Source organism: Pristis pectinata, chromosome 16 (genome assembly GCF_009764475.1).
Source record: "Pristis pectinata isolate sPriPec2 chromosome 16, sPriPec2.1.pri, whole genome shotgun sequence".
Lineage (NCBI taxonomy): Eukaryota > Metazoa > Chordata > Chondrichthyes > Rhinopristiformes > Pristidae > Pristis > Pristis pectinata.
In genome coordinates, this window is record NC_067420.1 from 17,924,147 (window position 1) to 17,950,126 (window position 25,980).

The following is a 25,980-nucleotide window of genomic DNA, read 5'->3' on the forward strand; positions in this document are numbered from 1 at the left end:
GTGCATGCTAATTTGTTGGAAGGAATTTTAAGGCCAATTAGCCTGGGGATAAGTTATGCCCATTGATGCTGAAAACCGAAATTTATGCTGTAGCATACTACTTCTGATTCTACAGATGTGCAAAATGCACAGCAAAAGGATAGAGCCCATGAACTATGTGATATTAATAAAGCAATTGTTGCAACGAGTTGGGACAGATTGCTGCATCTATCACAGTGAGACATAGATCTGATTTTAACACTGTCTGCTTAGCTCCATTGGTTACACTGGGGTCTAACTGTTATGTTAAGCTTTGTGATATTTCAGGTTGAACTACTGGGAAGAAATCTTTGGCCAGAAAAGAACCAAACAGATAAGATCTTAAAATTTTCTTTCCCTGTTACATCCTCTTGTCCTGCTTGTGAGGATCTCCCAAGCACCAGTCTCTGCAATTTACCAATGATTTAGCCCTCTAGTGGATCATACTCTCACCCATCACTTGACCTTCACTGGTCAGCCCCTGGCCAATAGTACATGTGGGAAATTCACCAATGTTATGTGGATAAGGCTTGGGAGTTTAAATTTTTTCAGCTTTATGGCTAATGGCATGAAAATAGATGAGAGGGCATGCTGCAATACAAATATTTGGACTCTGCAGGAGGATTTGGATAGGTTGAGTGAGTGGGCAAAATCCTGGAAAATAGAGTTTACTGTAAGAAAGTATGAGGTTATGCACTTTGGTAGGAAAAATCAATCGGTACACTGCTGTCTAAAGGGAGAGAGACTGCAAAGAGGTAGAGCACAGAGAAACCTAGGTGTTCTTGAGCATGAAACACAAAACGTTAGCATGTAGGTGCAGCAAGTAGTTAAGAAGGCAAATGGCACTTTAGCATCTATTGTAAGGGGGTTAGAGTTTAGGAAAAGAGAAGTATCGTTACAATTGGACAGGATATTGATGAGACCACACCAGCAACACTGTGCACAGTTTTGGTCCACTTATTTAAGAAAGGATACAGCAGCATTGGAGGCAGTCCAGAAGGGATCCACGAGGCTAATTCCTGGGATTTGAGTGTTGTCCTATCAAAGGGCTGAAGAAGTTGAATCTATATTCTTTAGAGTTTAGAAGAATGAGAGGTGATTTTAATGAAACATATAAGATCCTAAGGGGGGAATGACAGGCTTAGATGTTGAGATGTTTCCTCCAGCGGGAGAGTCTCAAACATGGGGACAAATATATAAGATAAGGGGGTGGCCATTTAAAAGTGAGGTGCACAGCAATTTCTTTTTATAGAAGGTGGTGAATCTCTGGGATTCTCTACCCTGGAAGGTGGCAGAAGCTCGATCATGGGAGATATTTAAAGAAAAGGTAGATACATTTTTGAAATTGGGGACTTTGTGGAACTGTCACAGAAGAAGGTTTGAGACCTGAAGCAGATCAGCCACATTCATATTGAATTGTGGGGCAGGCTTAAGGGCCAGGTGGCCTACTCCTGCTCCTATATTCTTGTGTTCTTATGCTGGTGAGATTAAGGTGTTCTGCCTCCAATTTTAGTAACCACCAACCAAGATAAAATCAGCAATTACAAACCCTAACTAATAGAGCAGGAAGAGAGTCAACAAGAAACATGAAAGTAAATCTTTAACAGTGCAAAATAGGGCAGGGTGAGGTATCACATTTCTTTACAAGAATTCTATCATGTGTCTGGAAGGCATTTGTGAGAGTGAAAGAACAAAACTGAAAGCTGGTTTGGGACTTAATTTAAGTTCTGGTTTATAAGAACTGCAGGGCAATGAAGAGGCAGCTGACTGAAGCCAGTAATACATTGTTCCAGAGTTTGAGCTTGTTTCCCTGCCCCTATTTCATCAAGGAAAATGGATTAAAAAAAATTCAATGACCACATTTTTACAGATGCAAAGAAAATGTGGTTTTGGTGAACCCAAAATAAAGTTACTTTCAAAATAGTAATAAGCAGCTGTCATTTAAAAACACTAAAGCTTGACATAGGAAGGTATTTGTGTTTTTCCAATACTAGGATTCTGACCCAGGTTGTGAGATAAGAGTTCATTGCCTACATGCACATGCAGTCAGCTCAAGGGGAAATTCCATTTATTATGACCAGGGGAGGGAGGGGGAGGGTATGATGTTGGGGAGGGGTGGGTTGATTGGGTGAGGGGACAGTGCAAAGGTGATTGGGTTGCAGTAAGTGTAGGGAATGAAATACTTTAGCTCAAACTCAAAGTAAATTGCTACAAATTTAAAATAAAAACTTGATTTGTTAAAATATTCTAAGCTGCATATGCTTATTTTTCTTGTAAACACACATTCAAAGATATCTCAGCTAATAACTTCAATAAAGTTGTCAGAACGCTCACTGACCCACATCCCTTTCACAAAATACTGATTGATGACAAGTGATTCTGAATTAAATCCTGTCAAATTTAAAAACAAGTAATGAAACTTAAAAGAATCATGGAAAACACACATGTAATTTAAAACTGTACTATTCCTTTACTGGATTGGAAGGAAGTAAAGCCAAATTACACAGAATTCTGACAAGCATCTAAATAATGGGAACATGATCTTTATTTTCTAAAAAGAGTCTTGAATTACTTAACAATTTTTTTTGTTCCTTATTTGGTGCTTTTTTTTCCCAGTTTGTATAATTTGCAATAGATATGGAGATTGTAACTCTTTTCAGCTGAACTGAAAGGAAATTTGCTCAATGTTATTGAAAGTCTGAATAAAATATTTTCAAAATAATGAATTTTCATTTATATTTTGAAGCTTTACAAGATAAACTTTGATGGCGGGACTGTGCCTGATTTTTCTGGTACGGTATTTGACACGGTATTTAAAACTAATGTCATTAATTCCAGTCAAAAGTTCAGTCAACAAACTTAAAATTGTATATTTCTTCCAAAACCTACTGTTGTCAGGCTCCTTCATTGCACCCACCTCCAATTACATAGAATATTCACCAGATAGAGACCGTTCAACTCAACCACATTTATTCTCCATTCAGACATCATTCCATTCTTTCACATCCACTTCTGTCAGCATACCATTAAATCTATTTCCCCCTAAATCTGTACTATTTGCCTAATTACTCCTTGAAGTTGTGATTTTTTTTTCTGAAATGCCTATTTGACTTCTTGATAACTTCTTATGTATTGCTGTCTCTAATTATTCCTTCCCAGAAGTGGCAATACTCTGGGAAGAAGTGGCTCCCCTCCTTGGACTCTGTCTTTACCTCTCGTTATCTTGGTGAAGCAGCCAGCATAATCAAAGACCCCACCGACCCGGGACATTCTCTCTTCTCTCCTCTTCTATCGGGTAGAAGATACAGGTTCCTGAGGGTACGTACCACCATACTTAAGGACAGCTTCTACCTGAATGTGATAAGGCTATTGAGATGGACTCATGACCTCACGATCTACCTTGTTGTGACCTTGCACCTTATTGCACTGCACTTTCTCTGTAGCTGTGACATTTTACTCTGTACTGTTACTGTTTTTACCTGTACTACATCAATGCACTTTGTACTAACTCAATGTAACTGCACTGTGTAATGAATTGACCTGTACGATCGGTTTGTAAGACAAGCTTTTCACTGTACCTCGGTACAAGTGACAATAATAAACCAATACCAATACTCTCTGTATCCACCCTAGCAAAACCTTTCACCATCGTAAAGATCTCACCCCTCAGTTTCATTATCCAGCCTCCTTATCCATTCCTACTAAGTATATCTTTGTAGTGTATATTTGAACTTGAAAGAAATGGAATAAATTGTAGCTTATATTGCATATAAGGCTTGTTAACAGTTTTGAAGCCCCTAGTGTAATAGGAACAAAGAAGCATCCATACAGAACTGGTTAAAGCATGGAAAACAGAGAGTTGGAAAACAAATAAAACTGATGCAGGAATATGAAATCCAAACAGAAATGCTGGAAGAGCTCAGCCAGTCAAGCAGAATTTGTGAAAGAGAAACTAGTTAATATTTCAGGTCAGGGCCCCTTCTTCAGACTAGGGGAAAAGTGGATGGGGCTCAGTGTTCAAAACTGGTCTTGGGGGAGGAGCAAGGTGCAAGACAAAAGTCTAGATGGAGATTGGTACTCATTGGTTTCTGCACTCAGTGGTTATGCTCCTTGTCACCTGATCTGTCATTGCCACTCTCCATATAATCTAGGATACAGACTGGAATGACTGATTTTCTGAAATTTCTAAACTCAGTGTTGAGTTGCCTGGTCAACTTGAGTTGGCTGCAATGTGCCTGGTCAGAAGATGTAGTTATGTTGAGCTTCAGGAGGCCAAAGAATCATTGAAAATTGTTGGCACAGAAGGAGATACTCTGATTGACAGAGCTATCCAGCTTAATTCACCCTTAGTCCGACAGGTCCAAGAACTGTTTAAATGTGGCGAGTGTTTCTACTAAAACCACCCTTTCAGGCAGTGTGTTTCAGACCCCTACCAGTCTCTGGGTAAAAAAAAATCCTCCTCTCTCCCAATTATTTTAAATATATGACCCTTGGGCTTTAACCCGTCACCTGAGGAAAAAGCCTTTTCAATTTACCAGGTCCTTCGTAATTTTACCAGGTCCTGTCAATTTACCAGGTCCTGTCAAATTAAATTTCCCCTCAGCCTATTGTGTTCCAAAGAAAACAACTGAAATAGCCTCAGCTTATCCAATCTCACCTCACAACTAAAAGTTTCCACTTCTTTCAACATTCTGGTAGATGTCCTTGGCACCCACTCCAGTACAATCACATGGAAAGTGGTGACAAACGGGAATGGGATGGAGTGACAGTTGTAGTGAATGGTTGTTACTCAGGAGTGGAAATATATAATGGAGCTCTTTTTGGTTCATATACTGCTATTTGATCTACTTTAATCCCTTGGACTTCAGAGCACAGGGCACAATTTCCAAAATTGCAGATGGCATGAAAATTGCAAGTTTAGTAAACAGTGTGGAAGATAATATAGGCTTCAAAAGGACCTAGACAAGCTGGCGGAGTAGGCAGATGAGAATCAATACTGAAAAGTGTGAAGAACTAGTATTATTCTCCTCAGAGCAGCAAAGACTTATAGGTGATTTGGTAAACATGTATAAAGCGTCTGGATAGAGTAAGTTAAGAGCAACTGTTCCAACAGCTCAAGGATTTAGAATTAGGGGATTGGCAAACAAGGTGAAATAAAGATTTTTTCTGGCAGACTGAGAGGTTAGACCTTTGAATATATTACTACATCTACTGGTGGAGGAAGATCCATTTCATTCCTCTAAAGGGATTTGGATAAATAGCCAGGAAACATTTCCAAGGATATGGGGAAAGAACAACTAATTAAATAATTCTATGAAGGAGCTCACATAGACTCAATGGGCCAGATTAGTGCTCTACTATTTTATGTTCTATGATACCAAAAATGAACAACTGCAGAAAGATTATAGAGCTGATGAAAAGCTTAAGCATTGACACAATCCACTTTGGGTTTACTGAGAATTGGGCTAATTTGCATTTCCTGCCCAAGGCCTGTTGACCCGCATCAGTATAATTCAGAGATCCCCCATGACTGACATGTACAAGAACATTGGAAAACAGACCATAACTACTCACTGGCATTCACCATTGAGGTCTTTTGACTGTTATTGGAAAGAAACAAAAAGTCTTGAGATCACCTGAGGTTATTTTTTAGGAAAAATTTGAAGCTTGCCCAATAAATGTTTGGCCTGACTCCAAGTAACATAGATCCTCTGGTCTGTGGATATCTGGATGACAGCGCTGGTGATGGCTTCTTTTAGCTGATATATTACTGTGCTCCCCAACAATTATATCCAGGGTGGAGACAAAGAGAACTCCTTCTGACCCTATTGAAAACAAAGTGTGAGCCAGAACTTCAAACAGGCCCATTCATTGGAGAATGTTCTGGAAAACTTTCAGTAGCACTGGAAAGTGGGGTAGTGGAATAGAAACATGACATAATGGGTCTCCGCCTCTTTTTGTATTTTGTTGCACTGCAATGGAAGATCTGTTTTAACAAATTAATCCTTTGGAAAAGCTGACTCATGATAATGAAGCTTTTTTTTGTTCACACCCTGATTCCTTTATGGTTCCTCCCTCCAGCGATTCATTATTCTTCCAGGAGTGGAGGTGTGATTGCAAGTCCAGAGATTTATAGCCAGATTCAAAGATGAGTTCAACAATTTCAGATTTTGAGCATTTTCCCAATTTTCTGTGTTTATTTCAGGTTGCTGCTTCTTCCATTTTAACATTGCCTTCTTACTGATCTTTCGTTTCTTTATTTATCCTGTCACCACCCCTCTATTTTTCACTATAATTTAATCTCTCCTGCCTTTCTCCTGCTATAGACCTCTTTTATTTAATGCACTCTTCCCCACTTCCTCTGCACCTTGAAAACTGTTTATCCTCTAACTAGAGAAATAAAGGACTGCAGATGCTGGTATCTAGATGAAAAACACAATGATGCTGGAGGAACTCAGCAGGCCAGGCAGTATCCATGGAGAAAAACAGATGGTCAACGCTTTGGGTCAGGACCCTTCTTCAGGACTGAAGGTAGGAAAAGGGGAAGCCCAACATATAGGAGGGAAAAGCAGAGCAGTGATAGGTGGACAAAAGAGGGGAGGTGGGGTGGGCACAAGGTTGTGATAGGTAGATGCGGGTAAGAGATAGTGATAGGCAGGGTGCAGGGAAGGAGGGGAGAGCAGATCCACTGGGGATGGGTCAAAGGTAAGGAGAGAAAAGAAAAAAAAGGTAGAACAAAGAGATAGACTAGGAAAGGGAAGAAGAGAAGAACCATGGTGGGGTGTGGGGGGGGGGGGGGGGGGCTTTACTTAAAGTGGGAGAATTCAATGTTCATGCCGTTAGGCTGCAAGGTTCCAAGACTGAAAATGAGATGTTGTTCCTCCAGCTTGTGCTTGGAATTTTCCTGGCAGTGGAGGAGGCCAGGGACTGACATGCCAGTGATAGTGTGGGAGGGGGAGTTGAAGTGACCAGCAACGGGGAGATGCAGGTCGCGGTTACAGACGGAGTGCAGGTGTTCTGTGAAACAGTCACCTAGTCTGCGTTTGGTCTCACCAATGTAGAGGAGGCCACACTTGGAACACCGAATGCAGTAAATGACATTAAGGGAGGTGCAGGTGAATCTCTGTCTCACCTGAAAGGACTGTTTGGGTCCCTGGATGGAGGTGGTGTAGGGATAGGTGTTGCACCTATGGCGGCAGCAGTGGAAAATTCCCTGCGTGGGAGCAGGATGGATTTGGGGGGAGGGGAGGAGTGAACTAGGGAGTCGTGGAGAGATTGGTCCCTGTGAAAGGCAGAAAGGGGTGGGGAGGGGAAGATATGCGGTAGTGGGGTCCCATTGGAGATGGCGGAAGTGGTGGAGAATGATGTGTTGGATACGTAGGCTGGTGGGATGAAATGTGGGGATAAGGGGGACCCTATCCCTGTTGGGTCTGGGAGGGGTGGGGGTGAGAGCGGAGGTGCAGGAAATGGCAAAGATACAGTGCGAGCTCTCTCGACCACAGTCGGGGGGAAGCCCCAGTTAGAAAAGAAGTTGGACATCTCGGATGTCCCGGAGTGGAAAGCCTCATCATGGGAGTAGATGTGGCAGAGGTGGAGAAATTGAGGAAAAGGGATCGCATCCTTGCAAGAAACAGGGTGGGAGGAGCTGTAATCAAGGTAGCCGTGGGTGTCAGTGAATTTGTAGAAGATGTCAGTGGATAAGGAACCTCCTGAGATGGAGATGGAAAGCTCGAGGAAGGAGAAAGAGGTATCAGAGGTAGTCCAAGTGAATTGGAGAGCAGGGTGAAAATTAGTAGCAATATTTATGAACTGTGGAGTTCTGTACGGGTACAAGAGGTGGCACCAATGTAGTCATTGATATAGCAGAGAAAGAGCTGAGGAATGGGGCCAGACTAGGCTTGGAACAGAGACTGTTCAACTTAGCCAACAAAGAGGCAGGCATAGCTGAGGTCCATGTGAGTGCCCATAGCTACGGGCTTGGTCTGTAGAAAGTGAGAGGAATTGAAAGTGAAGTTGTTTAGGGTGAGGACAAGTTCAGTCAGGCAGAGGAGAGTGTTAATGGAAGGGGACTGGTTCTGTCTCTGGTCAAGAAAGAAGCGGATGGTGGTGAGGCCATCATGATGGGGAATGGAGGTATATAGGGACTGACATCCATGGTGAAGAAGAGGTTGTGTGTACCAGAGAACTTAAAGCTATGGAAGAATTGGAGAGCGTGTGATATGTCACAGACGTAGGTGGGAAGTGATTGGACCGGAGGAAACAGGATAGTGTCCAGGTACAAGGATACAAGCTCCGTGGGGCAAGAGCATGCAGAGACAATAGGTTTGCTGGGACAGTCTTTCTTGTGGATTTTGGGGAGGAGGTAGAAGAGGGCAGTCCTAGGTTGTGGAACTATCATGTTGGCAGCTGTGGGGTGGAGATCTCCCGAGGTGATGAGGTCAGTGATGGTGCGGGAGATAATGTCCTGGTGGTCCTCAGTGGGGTCATGGTTCAGGAGTAGGTAGGAGGAAGTGTCCGAGAGTTGGTGCCTGGCCTCTGCAAGGTAGAGGTCAGTACGCCAGACTACCACAGCACCACCTTTGTCAGCTGGTTTGATGACAATGCCAGGGTTAGTGTGGAGGGAGTGGAGAGCAGAACGTTCCGAAGAGGTGAGGTTGGAGTAGGTGAGGGGGGCAGAAAAGTCAAGACGGCTGATGTTGCGCTGACGGTTGGCTATGAATAGGTCCAAGGAAGGTAGCAGGCCTGGTGGGGGAGTCCAGGTGGAAGAAAAGGGCTGGAGGCAGGAGAACAGCTCATTAGAACGTTTTAATTTAGGTTTCCAATTTTGCAATACTTTGCTTTTCTATTCAGTAGCTAACATGCAGACCTATTTGCAAACTGCCAGTATTACCACCAAGGAAACCTCCTGATGTTAGGTGGTATTTCACAAGGATCCATGAGTGCTATATGTGCAGAGTCAGCCAAGGCTTGTGCTTGGGCTGGGGCAGGCATGGTAGTGTAGCGGTTAGCGTAACGTTTTACAGAGCCAGCGACCCAGGTTCAATTCCCGCCGCTGTCTGTAAGGAGTTTGTACGTTCTCCCCGTGTCTGCGTGGGTTTCCTCTGGGTGCTCCGGTTTCCTCCCACATTCCAAAGACATACAGGTTAGGAAGTTGTGGGTATGCTATGTTGGCGCTGGAAGCGAGGCGACACTTGCGGGCTGCCCCCCAAGAACACTATGCAAAAAATGCATTTCACTGTGTGTTTCAATGTACATGTGACTAATAAAGATCTTATCTTATCTAATCTATGTTGTGGACTGGGGGATTTGAAACACAACCATTAGCATTGTGTAGCACACATTGGAAAATATCGTCCCACCTTTGCAACCTTCCTTTTCAATAGTGATGTAATCACTTCAGACTTTATTTAGTAGATGAGCTGGTTTTTCAGGATGTGCAGTAACACAGCCAACTCCTGCACATGGATGAGCTAATATACTACAAATGAAAGTAAGTGGAGCTTGATTATGCATTGGCTTATGAAAGTTCAGTTTTCATATTCTCCATTAAATAAAACAGACTAAACAAGATCTGAAAAGGTCTTATTTTACAATTACACATTGCATCCTTGCAGCTGTTTTGCATGCATTATTCTCTCTCTCTCACCTTTATGTACTAGTCAGAACATACCATAGTCTGAAGTATTAGCCAGGGAATGGACAAACAAAGCCAGAAGACACACAAAATTGGAGACACAAGAGACTGCAGATGCTGGAAATCTGGAGCAACACACAAAAAGCTGGAGGAACTCAGCAGGGCAGGCAGCATCTATGGAGGGAAATGAACAGTCGACGTTTCAGGCTGAGACCCTTCATCAGGACTGGAAAAAGAGGGCAGAAGCCGAATAAAAGGGTGGGGGGAGGGGGAGGAGCACGAGCTGGCAGGTGATAGGTGGATCCAGATGAGAGGGGGAAGAGAGGTAGGTGGGGGAGGGGGAGGGAGTGGGAATGAAGAGGCTGGGAGGTGATGGGTGGAAGAGACATAGAGCCGAAGAAGATGGAATCTGATAGGAGAGGGCAGTGGACCAAGGAATAAGGGGAAGGAGATGGGAAACCAGGTGTGGGTGATGGGCAGGTCATGAGGGCAGGGGAGGGGAAAGAGAAGGGGCAATGGGGCCAGAGGGATAAGGGAAAACAAATGGGGGGGGGAGGGAGTGGGGTGAACGGGGGGAGCAGTTTCCGTAAGTTAGAGAAATCGATGTTGATGCCATCAGGTTGGAGACCACCAAGACAGAATATGAGGTGTTGTTCCTCAGATCTGCATCTGGCGTCAACTTGGCAGTCGAGGAGGGCGTGGGTAGACATGTCAGTGTGGGAATGGAAAGTGGAATTAAAATGGCTGGCTATCGGAAGATCCTGGATGTTGCAGCGGATGGAACGAAGGTGCTCGATGAAGTGATCTCCCAATCTGTGTGGGATCTCACCAATGTAGAGGAGGCCATATCAGGAGCACCGAATGCAATAAATGACACCAGTGGATTCACATGTAAAAGACTGTCTCACCTGGAAGGTCTGTTTAGGGCCCTGAAAGGAGGGAGGAGGTGTAGGGGCAGGTGTAACATTTGGGATGGTTGCAGGGATAAGTGCCTGGAAGAGGGATCACTGACACGTAAAATTCACTAGATTAGGTGGTAGGATCCAATAAATCTCTCTCCAAGGGCATGTTATCAGGAAGGAAAGCCTCACACCAGTCCCCACCTGTATCAGTGCCATATCACATTTAAAGTTACTTATAGCAGTTTAATTCTTGGATTATTCCCAGGACGACATCACAAAGCATCACATTATATCTTTATGGATGGATTCACGGAATTAAACATTTGTACCAATGTTGACACTTTAAAAGAACAATTCAATTGGTCCTTCACCCCTCCTTACATTGCCCTGCAACTTACTTTCTTTTGAATATTTAGCAAATTCCCTCATCTTATATAGACTCGCCATCCCACAAAATAGTCCAGCGAACTTATGCTGCCCTCCCTCAATGACAAGTACATCCTTTTTTGGTGAAGGAATTATACCCAATACTCCAGGTGTGGCTCTATCAGTATGTAAGACATCTTTATGTCTCTACTCACATCCTCTTGTTGTAAAGGCCAATACATCATTTGCCTTCCTAACTGCTTGCTTGCACCTTCATGTTATCTTTCAGTGGCTGGTGAACTATCAATATCTTGCAAACTATCACCATTTAAAAATACCCTGCTTTTCAGATTTGTGACCTTACATTTTTCCACATTATATTCCATCTGCCATGTTCCCACAGACTCATTTGTCTGCATCCTCTTGAATCCTCTTTACATCTTCCTCCCCATTCACAGTCCCAGCTTGTTTTGTACCATAGCAAATTTGGAAATATAACATTTGATCACGCAGGCAAACTATTGATATAGATCAAGACTAGCTGGGACTCAAGTACAGATCTCTGCAATAACCTACTAATCACAGCTTGCCAACCAGAGAAAGACTTATTTACTCCCATTCTTTGATTTTTGTCCAACAAATGGTTCCCAATCCATGTTGGTAGATTACCACAACTTCATAACTTTAATCTTGTTGACCAACTTCCTCTGTGGGAACTTATCAGAAGCCTGCTGAAAATCTATACTCACCACATCTACTGGTCTTCTTCCTTATCTATACACTAACATCCCCAAAGAACTCCAATAGATTAATCAAACGTGATTTCTCTTTCATAAAACCATGCTAACTCTTTATCTTGTTATTCTTTTCTAGGTTTTCTGTTATTATATCCATTATAGATCCCAGCATTTTCCCTATGACTGATGTTAAGCCAACAGGTCAGTAGTTACCTGTTCTCTCTTTCCTTTCTTAAATAGTAGGGTTGTTTTTGTTACTCTCTAGTCTGCAGATCAGTTTTGGAAGATGACAACCAGAGCATCCACTATCTCTGCAGCCACCTCTTTTAAACCTCTGGTATATAGATCAACAACTCCTTGAGATATTGTGGCTCTCAGTCTCATCGACTTCTCCAGTACTATTTTTATGATGATATTTACTTCCTTCAGTTCCTTATTCTTGCTAACCCTTTGGTTTTTCTAGTAGATCTTTTGTGTTTTCTTATGTGAAGGCAGACACAAAGTAATTGTTTAATTGCTCTGGATGTTTCTTATTGCCCAGTATAACTTCTCCTTTTCCTGTCTATAAAGCTGAAAGTTTCATCCGATTATAACTAGGAATCTGTTCCATTATTGCATCTGTGCAGACCCCACCATGCTCCATGTCTTTCATAACTCTGAAGCTTCAAAGTGAGTTGTGCATGTTGATTACTTCCTGCAGTTGAACTTGCTCCTCAGTTCAATCATACACAACATATAAACATACACCACACAAGTGAATTTCTAGCTTATTTCACTTTATTTTCTCTATCAAAACCTTTCATGATTTTGAACCCCCTATCAAATCTATCCTTGCTTTAGGGAAAACAACCTTGGTTTCTCCAGTCTATCCACACAACTGCTTCCTCGTCTTTGGAATCATCCTGGTAAATCTTTTCTGCATCTTCTCTTACAGTATGACATCCTTCCAAACACATTTTGCCCTCAATCAGACACAATACACAGGCTGGGGCCTAACCAATGGTGTAGGAATATTTAGCAAAACGTCTTTACTCTTGTATTCTTTGGATCTGTTTATAAAGCTGAGGACCCCACATCCTTTCTTAACAGCATCTTCCACTTTCCTGCCACCTTTGAAGATTTATGTACACACGTGCTTACTGCTCTATCTCTGGACATCTTTAAAATTGTACCATTTATCTTAGAACCCCTTTCCCTGTTCTTACTATCAACTATTGGTGACCCCCCCCCCCCCATTACTAGGGGGTATGTTACCAGAAAGCTGTCCCTATCGCCACCTTCCGTAACACAAAGCCACATCGTCAAGAAACGCAACCTGAAAATACAATAAAAATTGACACGTAATATCTGTGAGAGTGTATTTTTATTTCATATCTCAGATGTTTTGGTAATAATTTGTGAATTCCATTAGGGTGAATTTTTTTGTTACCCGAACTGCTGTAATCTGGGGATTACCAGTTTTCTACTTCACACTTATGTTAAATTCAATCTTCCTGTGGCTGCTCATTTTAGCAATCTGTCTCTGACCTCTTAAATGACTACACCATCCTCCTTACCGCATTTCTAAGTTTAATATTCTCCACAAATTTTGACATTGTGCGCTATGGAGCCAACTTCAGGTGATTAACATGCATTATAAAGAACTGTGATCTATATACTATCCTTCAATCTGAGGAATAATCTTTTTCCATTGGAAAGCACTATGATGCTGGAGGAACTCAGTAGGCCAGGCAGCATCTGTGGAGAAAAGCAGGTGGTCAACATTTCAGGTCAGGAGCCTTCTTCACGACTCAGTAAATCTTCTTCCATTATTCTCTGTATTTTATTATGTGGTGCTCTATCAACCATATTTTGCGGGTCTATGTATAGCTTTATGCTATGAATTATTTCAACAGTGCTTACATGTCAGCAAATCCAAAAGAAAGTGCGCTTTAAGATACAAAAACTATACAAAAATTTTAGAGTTTTTAAAGAATATGTGCCTCAAATGAAATATGGTTCTGTAGAAAATGGAATTGGAAAAAGAACAGTGTAAATAAGATATTGTGTATACATTATGAAGATAACAGAACACATGTTACAATCAAAAGTACTTCACTGTATCTTAAAAGCTTCTCTTCAGGGCATCTAGGTTCCATAAATCTATGATTGTCTTTTAATGTGTTGCAATTCTGAGTCTCTTGATGAAGAACTGTTAAGACATGACTTTAAAAGGAACAGGGCAACACATTCAGCAATATCCTGATTTCTACATTTAAATACCCATGTGCTATAGTTGATGTCCAATTTACTTTTTAAATAGCATCACTGTTGTTTTTACCATATGATCACAACTTTTGTTTTCCATTTAGCAAAGAATTAACAAGATATATGCTTTGTTGTGTAGAATGGGTTAAAAGATCTTATGGGTGTTGTTTACAATTCCTGCAATCAAGCAGAGCAGCAGTAAAATAATAACTGTGCAGCTCGAAAACTTTAATTAATTACTATTACTATAAATAAAAAATACTGTGGAGCTTTAAACCCTTTTGCCCTTCTGGGTGCCAGAACCATTTTACTGAAAGTCCCCTGTAATTCTCCCCTGAAGTTCCTATCAAGTGCCGGGCCCCAGTGTTCTTCTACATGTATCATTGGCACTGGATGCAATTATATATTTTAGTGATAATGCCAGCTACAGTTAAAATATTTCTTCTTGTGAAGAGCAGCTCTTTATATGATAAAAACATGGATCTTGTAGGTTGAAGCAGGCTAAATGTCCATCAGGAAGTGGTTGCAGACTGTACAATGCTTTGCCACTTTCTTCTTTCTCTTCCAGAAGGTTCCCGTGTGAAATGATTTTGGTCACAACTGTGTTGGATGGGAATAGCCAAAGGTGCAAAACTTCACAAAATTTAGAAATAATTGGCATTAAATCAATAATTACACTTAGTAAAACTGTGAATACTTTTGACAAGAATTGGAATGTTAATACTGATATGGTTAGAAATGGTTATGTGTTCATCATCTCTGCCCATAATATGCAAATACACTGCACCAATACAGTTCCCACTGAGAAAGCTGAAATATATTGCAGTTTTAAACCCTTTGTCACAGATTTTAAATATATTGCACCATAATGCACTCTCTCAGAGTAGCTTTGAAGCCCAGACCCCCCTCTACACTACACTTATGTCCACCCAAGAACACTGCCCCAACATCGACTCCACTCAAACAATGCACTATTATTTCTTCCAACCTCACAGTGTCATAGAGCCACACAGCACCGAAAGAGGCCTTTCAGCCCACTGAGTCTGACAACCATCAAGCACCCTATTACACATAGGCCACACTAATCCCATTGTATTTTCTCCACATTCCAACCAACTTTCCCTAGACTCTACCACTCCCCTACACACGTGTCCAATTAATTTACCAATCCACCAGAGAAAGCCCACGCAGTCACAGGGAGAACATGCAAACTCCACACAGACAGCACTGGAGGTTAAGATTGAACCCAGGTTGTTGGAGATATGAGGCAGCAACTCGACCAGCTGCCCCACTGTGCTGCCCCACGTCATGCTGCACGTGCTGACCTGAATCAAAAAAATACTCACTAAGATATGGATCACTACCCGGCCATTCAACACTCCAATGACCCAAATATATACTCCAGCACTTCCAGAAGGGTTCTTTCGATAAGTCGCTGAACTTCAGCAAAAGCCCATAATAGGTGCATCAATTTTACTAAACAGCTATAAAGTTACAGTGAGCAATGGGGAGACTTCTGAGAAATTCCCCACCAGCCAAACAGGGTATATTATGTACAGTATAAACTGACCACAATACATTTTCTTATTTAGTAACTAACTTTGTAAGTGAAATGAGGAGCAGCATTATTTACACATATAGTACTTAAGGTCTGACATAGTGTAGAAGCTTAAGATACATTTCAACTATCTTGTCTGCCTTTTCCTCCCTGCCTGTTGCATGTAGATTACAGTGGAATGAGTTGCCTTGACAAGTGGTTTGGTACGTCCAATGACTGCAAAACAGTGCTGACAGGAATCACTTCATCATCACCTGAAATGTCTTCCTCAGGGCCAGACCACTTGTTGCAAGTTTGCAAGTGGGCATTCTGCCAGAAAGACAAGTCAAGTCAAGACAAGACAAGTTTTTGTCATATGCACAAATATGGTGAGGTACAGGTACAATGAAAAACTGACTTGCAGCAGCATCATAGATGTGTGGATTCAGACAACGGACAGAACATAAAACGTACATAAATTATACAACAGTTAAAGACAGTGAGGAAAAAGACTGCAAAGCGAGACACTAGTGCAAAAATAAACACAATCAAAGCCAAGTCCATGGTAGTGCAAGAGGTGGTCCTTAGTGTTCTGTTGCTGAGGTAGGGTTAGGGTTGTGCAGGTCACTTCAAGTACCTGAGGGTTGTTGGAAAGTAGCTGTTCCTGAACCTGGTGGTGTGGGACTTAAGACTTCTGTACCTCCTGCCCGATGGTAGCAGGGAGAAGAGGACGTTACCCAGATGGTGGTGATCCTTGAAGATAGATACCACCTTCTTGAGGCAGAGCCTCATGTAGATGCTGTCAATGGTGGGGAGGGCTGTGCCTGTGATGGGCTGGGCTGTGTCCACTACTCCCTGCGGCCTCTTGCATTCCTGTGCATTGGAACAGCTGAACCAGGCCATGATGCAACCAGTCAGGATACTTTCAACAGTATATCTGTAGAAGTTAGAGTATTTGGTGACATGTTCATGTACCTAGGTAATGAAACCAGGGAAACCAGAAAATTGGTTTAGGGTTACAGCAGGGTTCAAAGATGTAACAAGTCAAAATTCCAACCTACCCTCCTGATGCAGGAAAATTACGTTCCGGGGCACACGGACTACAAAATGTCATTTGTCCATCATCAAGTGGAAGTTACAGCCGCTGCTAATACACAATGGAATTTCCACAGAAGCATCCACCATCTATGATAACTTCAACAGAAACCCAACCAAAAGGCTCCATTTGCGAACTCATCTTGGGACTTGAATTGATATTTCACTAATGTTATGGCAGGAGCTGAGGAGAAAGCCCATAGAAATTCTACCCTATTGGTAATAAAAGAGTATTAATCTCCTGGTACATGCTACATCTCCCAGTTTATTCAATGTATGTGATTAAAATTTGGCAGGGGAAGCAGTGCTTTGCCTTGGATATGTTTCTATATTTTGGGCTAAAGGCGATGTGGAAGTACATGGCTGATATTTCTCAGGTACTTCATATTGAAAGAATAAAGAGGTAACTCAAGCTTCAACACCTCTCAACACCTTTGTTTTGACATATGTTGCGCAAATAGAATCTTGGCCCAGATAGGGGAATGAATAATCCAGGCTCCAGGCATTCTCATGATTTCTGGTGGTTCACTTTGGATGATGGTTTATTTTTGCCTGAGGAGTGGAGTTTCATCCAAAACATAAAATTTACAGAACTGGGATAAAGAGGTTATTATTAATAGCCAGTGCCCGTACTTGAACTCTTCACTGTGCTGTGAAGTCAGGAATCTCAAATTTAAAGATAGGTGGAGGAGTAGGGAGTATTGAGGAGACAGGAAGGTTGCAGAGAGACCTAGATAGTTTAGGGGAATGGGCAAGGAAATGGCAGATGAGATTCAATGTTGAGAAGTGTGCAGTTGTACACTTTGGAAAAAGAAATAAATGGGCAGATTACTAGCTGGAAGGAGCGAAAATTCAAAGCACAGAAGTACAAAGGGACTTAGGGGTACTCGTGCAGGATACCTTACAGATTAACCACCAGGCTGGATCAGTGGTAAAGAAAGTGAATGCTATGTTGGCATTCATTTCGAGAGGTATAGTGTATAAAAGTAAGGAAGTGTTGATGAGGCTCTATGGGGCACTAGTGAGGCCTCATTTGGAATACTGTGCACAGTTTTGGGCCCCATATCTTAGGAAAGATGTGCTGATGTTGGAGAGGGTTCAGAGGAGATTTACGAGGATGATTCCCAGAATGAAAGGGCTTACGTATGATGAGCGTTTGTTGGCTCTTGGACTGTACTCACTAGAGTACAGAAGAATGAGAGGGGACCTCATAGAGACATTTAAAATGTTGAAAGGACTGGACAGAGTAGATGTGGCTAGGCTGTTTCCCTTGATGGGTGTGTCCAGAACTAGAGGGCACAATCTTAGAATTAGAGGGTACAGGTTTAAAACAGAGATGAGGAGAAATTTCTTTAGCCAGAGAGTGGTGAATTTGTGGAATTCCTTGCCACGTACAGCAGTGGAGGCCTGATCATTGGAGGCGTTTAAGGAAGAGATAGATAGATATCTAAATAGTCGGGGTATCAAGGTTTATGGGGATAAGGCCAGAAATTGGGGTTAGAATAGTTTTTTTTTCACCTGCCCCTCCCCAATTTCTCATTTCTTTTTCTTTTTTCCCTTTTCCTTGGAGCAGACTCGATGGGCCGAATGGCCTACTTCTGCTCCCTTGTCTTGTGATCTTGTGAAAAGAAAACTGAGAATAATTTTTGAAATGACCAAGTTCTTACCTCTAACATTTAATAAACGAAGGAACTATGTACCTAGAGTTAATTAATTTTTCCATTAATTTCATTTAGCTTAGGTTCTATGGAATGCCACCTGGTGACTTGCTTTTAACTGCCAGCTCTCCTAATTTGTGCCACAATATTAAAAGCTGTTTTGTTTTTGAAATAAGAAAAGCCAGTGATGTTTAGTATGATAGGGATTTCAGCAGTAATTTTCTTTAAAGATACAATGATGCCAAATATGATATTGCCTTTACTTCATTTAGACTTTACAGTTACTGTTGATTCCACCAGAAATAAGTACCTTTGTTCCCAATGCCAACTTAACATAAGAAGTAACTATATGTTTAAAATGAGAAATGTTGGTTTAGGAGCCTTTATCAGGTCAGCAGCGTTGAAGATTGCCCATCTGGAAAGTTAGCTTGTCTTTTCTCTTTATGGGGGCTCTGTACTTTAACTTGCCATGTATTTTTATATAATCTTCTGTTGTTTCAGCTTTTAATGTTTTCTCTATTCTGTATGTAACGTTTGACCAGTCAGCTTATTTGACCAGTTTTCTTGATTTAATAGTCAATTAAAATACCACATTATGAAAGGAGAATAATTGTTTGATCCCCTACAGTCAGAAAGATGAAACACTATATTGAACATAATCATGGGAAAAAGTCACCTAATTAACTGACTGATATAAAAATTTAGGGCAAGTCCAGAACAAGTTTACACTGTGAGATTTGTTGGAATGCTATTAATGACTCCAGCAAGACATGGATGGATTTGAAAATAAGATTGTTATAATTGCAACCCTCCCTGACCAGGAACTAAGGTCCATGTGAATGTTGTTGGTGAGATTTTGATATGAGCATCAGATTTTTAGATGAAATCGAGTTTGCTGATGATCTCATCCAAAACAATCAATAAAAAGCAACAGTTTTATGTTTTTTTTAAAATAATTATTTCATTTCTCCTTGAATTCTCCTTGAAGGAGCATTGAAGACCTCAAATTCATTTGTCAGGATCGTACAGAAGACCATTATAAATGGCAGAAAGAGATTGTCAGCCTCCCAAACTACCCACCTACTTATCCCACCAAGTATAACTCATTCTTGATTCCAAGGAACTAAACTTGGAAGACAATGTTCTTAAAGTGAAATATACACCAGTTATACAAACTAAATAAATATAAAACAGTTAGAAAGAAGTTGGCAGTAAATCCTCATTTATCTATTGGATGTCTACAGGATGAAACCAGTGTGCTTTCCTTATAATTTCAGAATAAAAAAAATTCTTGGAGCTCGTAATTTACTTTACCACCATCATATCTTGATAATGCAACAAAAATACAATGAGTGGAACTACCTGGTAAAGGTGTAAATGAAAGTAATGAAGGTCATGTTTCCACCCATTCACTTAAAATATCAGTTTTGCATTATATAGTATATTTGACATAGCTTTGAGCACGATTTGAACTTCTGCCTGGGAGCGGCAGCATGAAGGCAGCTGAATTTTACAATATCTCAATAACATCCTACATGTTGGGGGGAAATAACTCAAAAATAGTTAGCAGGTGGCTGCACAATCATCAAAGAAGGGTGCTGCCCTGCTCATTGCGTAAAGTAAGTGCTCCACGGTGGAGTTCTGCTCAGGAAAAATAGAAAGCCCCAAGTGAAGAGAACCCAAGGAATTATTTTATGGCCAGGAAAATCACTTCTTTTTAGGCTCTGACTCCTGGGATAAATATCCATTTTCCCTTAAGTTTTAAAACATAGTCAGCTATTTCTGTTTCCCCACATGAGGAAGCTATAACTCAAATTGCACCTTTTTGAGTGCAACACAGCAGACAACAGAGCCATGGCACTGAATCACTCAGTTTCTGTGCTTCTGCAGCTATCAAGTGACACTATCTGTTTTTCTCATCATCTTAAAAGTATAACATTTAAAAGGCATTTGGACAGGTACTTACATAGGAAAGGCAGAGAAGGATATGGGGCTAATGCAGGCAAATGGGATTAGCATAGATAGGTATCACGTCGGCATGGACGAGGTGGGCTAACAGGCCCTGTTTCTGTGCTGCATAGTTTTATGATTCTAAAATTTGGAAAAGATAATTCAATTTAAAGTGGAGCAATGGCTTGCTTATAGCAAAGAAACAGTAGGATAAACATTGTCATGAAGTGGGGGAGCTCATTCTTGTCATTATGTGATCTTGGATTAATGACTGCACATTCCACCTGTGATGTTGTCTACTTCTTGGCAATATTTCCATAGGAACCAAGTGAAGATGAACATTGCTTATTGCCTAATCTTCTATTTTTCATTCTGCTGAATGTGTTCTTCCATTTCCAAAAAGTGAAGCTGGCTAGAGATGCCCTAAATCCTGAAACTCTGAATAAGTCATAGCCAGGCCACTTCAGAAGATAAAAAGTATTTGTGATTACAGGAAATGTTCCTCCTTTGAATCCAGTTCAATGACTGGAGTCAGTTTCTATTTAGCCTTTGCTTTCCTTTCTTTTGAGAAGTCATAACACTCTGAGACAACATCTCTCCACCAAATGGTCAGCTATTTGAACACTCAAAGTTGTAAACCTGTCTACTATCCACATTTTCTAAATCTCACTAATACACTGAAGAAGATTCTCATCATGATTATAAAACTGCAATATGTTCAGCTTCAACCTTTCAGAAACTTTCTCATTGGGGATACTGTTTTACTTATATTTCACTCAGGGATGCAGGAATATTACAAACAGTTCATCATGTATACTGTCTAATACAAAGATGGAATTTTGAAATATTCTCAGATTGAGCTATTAAAGCATGTTCTGTTCCATGCTGCCAGAAATCCATTCTTCATTTGTGCAGATGTACACAAAACAGCCTTCAGAAGTATTTGATTTTAAAGTGCAAAAGTCACTGAATCCCCATATAACAGCCCAAAGGGAGGGTTGTGATCATTATTCAGTCGAACTGCAGATACCTTTCCCTTGGTTTCTATCATAGTTCGAAGTCACTTCTAGAGCTCCATAGGTGATAAAAACTGATCACACATCCTACTAAACATTAACTTAAAACTACATGTATAATTTGTGCATAATTACAATGTTTTCCCAAGAAAGTGTCAACTTCATTTTCTAAAGCATACTGCTGAGAGAAAGTGCATTCCACCAAACTCAACTCTGGGGCCCAGATTTATGCTAAAAGTTAGCCCAAGTGAATTCTTATTCCATGGCCTGTTTTGTGTTTTCTACAGGGTAGATATTGTTTATGTTGGCAGTAATAATACAAGCACAATTTAGTCCAATAAAAAAAAGCACTAATGAAAACTTCATTTATCATATCTGCTTGGTTCACTCAATCTTACCTCTGAATTGGAAATTGTGCATTCAAAACCCAATCTGAAGGCTAATCTGAATCAAGCACCTAATCTGAGAAGAAATTTTGATACTATCGTGGTTCCAAGTGCTGGCCCTCAATTCGGCTCCATTGATGGTGCCTTGTTGTGCAGCACATGGTTTCCATGCACTACTAATCGCATAACAACACACACCTGAGCCTCATCAGGAGACTAGCATAAGAGCCCTGGTTTCACTAGCACTAGTTGCCAGAGTATTGGTCAACCTTTGAGTATATGTTGTCTCTTGGCTGCTTAGCACTGGCAACTCTAAAGCAGTCCTGGTTTTACTGTTCCTCTTAGGATATCTAGTTTTGGTGTTGGGACCCCACCTTGGAGTCCTGAGGCCAGATTCCTTCTGGTTGCTGCCTGTGTTTAGTTCTGAGGAAGCATCCTGACTCCAGTCTTGTACCAGTGTGCTGCATTTGAGTTCTCTGTGAGCTCTCTTTGCTTGCTCTTGTGACAGAATACTCTAGCCACTATGAACCCAGCAGATATGAATCCCCTGTACAAAGCCCTCACCAGCCAGGGCTCACTTCTGGGCTGACATAACCAGCAGCTCTGGGGGGTTATGGCAGACTACTGTACCCTAGTAGTGAACATTGGGCAGGTCAGTGAACAGATCAGCTGAGTCTCTGGTCTTCTTACTTCCTCTGCTCTAAGAATGCTGTCTGACTAGCCTGGACAATCTCTAGGAGCATCACCCTATGATTTGATAACCTGACCACCCAAGGAATTGCATGTACCTGACCCAGAATGCTACACTGGGGATCTGGGAAAATGTTGGCCCTTCCTACTAGAATGCTTGTTGGTATTTGAGCAGTGGCCCTCCATGTAGACCACTGAGAGATCCAAGATCTCATTTATTGTGGGGTTGTTGTGAGGAAGTGTTGAAATGGGCCACTGCCATCTGGGCCAATCAGCCAGAGACCTCCTCATTTCACACCTTCATCAAGGAGATGAGAAAGGTCTTCAACCATCCCATCAGGTGTAAGGAAGCAGCTAAATGACTACTCGCCCTCTGTCAGGGCTCCTGCAGTGTTGCGGAATACTCCGTGGAGCTCTGGATGTTAGCGGCCGACTTGGGATGGAATGAGGAGGCTCTCCAGGGGGTTTCTCAGCAAGGCCTCTGCAACAGGATAAAGGCTGAGTTGGTGGCACAAGATGAGATAACCAGCCTAGATGCATTGATCGCCCTAGCTACCAGACTGGACAACCGACTCCAGGAATGGCAGAGAGAGGATGGTTCATCCAACACCTCCAGTCACCCCACAGGTCACCTTCCCAGCCTCTCCTGGCCTGAACCCCTCTGCTCCTTTTCCTTCCACCCCTAGAGGTGCTCCTGACCCAACCAATTGCACCACCCTGGAGGAGCAACCAATACAACTAGGACAGAACCGCCTTTCTCCCTCCAAATGATGTCTGAGGTTAAGAGCTGGGAGTTGCCTCTATTGCGGCCAGCCTTGCCATTTTCTGGCCACTTGTGCCTTTCTCCAAGGAGAGGGCTCACCAGTAGAGAGGGGGGTCCTGATGAGCCAGGCAACTTTCCCTCTGGTCTCCCAGAACTGGATGCTGATCCCAGCTACCATAAGACACCTCCAACAGTCCCTGTCCCTTTCTGCCTTGGTGGACTCTGGCACCAAGGGAAATCTGTTGGATGAAGATGTAGCGTCCTGGGCTGGGATTCCTCAGGAGCCACTGAGTACTCCTCTAGAAGTTCAGGCACTAGATGGCAGACTGTTGACCCAAGTCACGCACCTTACACATCTGCTGTCTTTGCTGATCTCTGGAACCCATCGGGAACAGGTCCAGTTTCACCTGATAACCTCCCCACAGACGCTGATGGTCCTTGGGTACCCCTGGTTGAGCTGCCACAATCCCCACCTTGATTGGGTGATGGGCAGGATAGTCAGTTGGAGTCTGTCTTCCATTCCACTTGTCTCCAGTCGGCCCTTTCTCTGGTACAGGCTACTGCTAGTTCGTCGGCCACTGAAACCCCAGACTTGTCCCGGGTCCGAGTGGAGTATCATGACCTGGGGCAAGTATTTAGCAAACAATGGGCTCTTTCCCTGTCCCCACACCAGCCATACCATTGCACAATCGACATTCTCCCTGGAGCTCCGTTACCTACCAGTCGGCTATATAACTTGTCCCGACCAGATAGGGAAGAAATGGAGGAGTATATCAATGAATCTCTCTTGGTAGGCATTATTCGTCCCTCATCCTCCCTGGTAGGTGCAGGGTTCTTTGTGGGGAAGAAGGACGGCTCACTGCTTCCGTGCATTGACTACTGGGGCCTAACTAACATAACCGTCAAAAACAAGTACCCACTGCCGCTCATCAGTTCCATGTTTGAACTTCTTTACAGGGCCACCATATTCTCTAAACTTGATCTACGAAGAACTTACCATCTCCTCAGGATAAAGGAGGGAGGCGAGTGGGAAAACAGCATTTAATACCCCTCTTGGCCACTTCGAATACCTAGTAATGCCATTCGACCTCACCAATGCTCCCGCCGTCTTCCAAGCTCTGATCAATGATGTCCTACGGGACTTCATAAATCGATTTGTGTTTGTCTATCTGGATAACATCCTGACCTTCTCCAGGAACACACCCAGCATGTCTGCTAGGTTCTCCAGAGGCTTTGGGAGAACAAGCTCTTTGTCAAGGCAGAAATGTGAATTCCATGTCCCCTCTGTCAGCTTCTTAGGATACATCATTGAGAGCGGACGAGTAAGGGCGGATCCCAAGAAGATCTGGGCAGTGGTGGAGTGGCCTCGACCCATGACACGCAAGCAACTCCAATGGTTTCTGGGGTTTGCGAATTTCTATCGCTGTTTCATTAGGGATTATAGTCAGGTGGCGGTGCCCCTTAACTCACTTCACATCAGACCCCTTTTCTGTGGAACCCCGAAGCTGACTCAGCATTCTCGGACCTGAAGAAACACTTCATGTCCTCCCCATCCTGGTCCAACCAGACCCCTCTAGCCAATTCGTTGTTGAGGTCGACGCTTCTGACTCCGGGGTGGGAGCGACCCTCTCTCTACACTCCGGTTTGGATCAGAGACTGCACCCTTTTTTTTCTCGCCAGTTGTCCCCCACCGAATTATGACATGGGGAACCAGGAGTTACTGGCAGTTAAGCTTGTGTTAGAGGAGAGGAGGTACTGGCTAGAGGGAGTAGAACATCTGTTTATTGTTTGGACAGACCACAAGAACTTGGAATATATATATGAACTGCTAAATGCCTGAATTCCCGTCAAGCCCGGTGGGCATTATTCTTTGGCAGGTTCTGGTTTACGTTAACCTATCGTCCTGGTTCCAAGAACGGGAAGCCCGATGCGCTCTCCCAGCAATACACTACAGAGGAGGACCATCCTAACCCCGAGACCATCCTTCCCCGGTCCTGTGAGGTGGCGGCCCTTGCTTGGGAGATCAAGGCCGTAGTGAAGGATGCCCAACAGACCTAACCTGACCCAGGTAACAGACCACCCAACTGCTTTTTTGTACTAGAGTCCATGTGGTCTCAGGTTCTGCAGTAGGGACATTGTTCTTGTTTTGCCTGCCATCTGGGGATTGATAGGATGCTTTTCCTCCTGAAGAAACACTTCTGGTGACCCTCCATGGACGCTGATACTTGTTCCTTTGTTTCTGCCTGTACTGTCTGCACCTGTGGGAAAAGCCTCCCACTGACCACCTGCTGGACTGCTTCATCCCTTACCCGTACCTAGCCATCCGTGGTCCCATATCACCCTGGATTTTGTCGTGGGACTGCCCCCTTCTCACAGGAACACTGCTGTCCTCACCATAGTGGACCGCTTTTCCAAAGCAGTGCATTTTGTGGCCCTTCCCAAACTCCCTACAGCTTGGGAGACAGCCGACCTGGTCGTCCAACATGTCTTCCGCCTCCACAGAATCCCTGCAGACATTGTCTCTGACCAGGGTCCCCAGTTTGTCTCTGTAGTGTGGAGGTCTTTTTGTCAGGCCCTCGGAACCTCCATAAGCCTATCGCCCAGTTTCCATCCACAGACGAACGGCCAGACGGAACGGGTGAATCAAGATTTGGAAACAGCACTACACTGCATAATAGTGAATGACCCATTGACGTGGAGCACCCACCTCGCTTGGGTTGAGTATGCCCGCAACTCTCTGGTCTGCACTGCCACTGGCAGATCCCCCTTCGAATGCTCACTCGGTTACCAACCTCTTCTCCGTCCATGAAGGGGACATTGCCGTGCCCTCAGTTCAGGACCATCTCTGCCATTGCTGTAAGGTCTGGGAGGACACACGAGCGGCCCTTGCTCCGTACTGCCGACCACAACTGGAGATTCACTGATCGTCAGCAGGTTTCCGCACCAGTGTAACAGCCTGGGCAGAAGTTTTGGCTCTTGGC

General features: G+C 42.8%; 1 long non-coding RNA gene across 1 annotated transcript; it reads left to right on the forward strand.

Annotated features, from left to right (window-relative positions):
- The first annotated feature begins 6,140 nt into the window (after positions 1 to 6,140).
- Positions 6,141 to 20,067, forward strand: LOC127579068 (uncharacterized). The gene is made up of 3 exons (XR_007957632.1): positions 6,141 to 6,549; positions 11,794 to 11,858; positions 15,630 to 20,067. It is a non-coding gene; the product is annotated as an uncharacterized LOC127579068 (long non-coding RNA).
- The last annotated feature ends 5,913 nt before the right edge of the window (positions 20,068 to 25,980 follow it).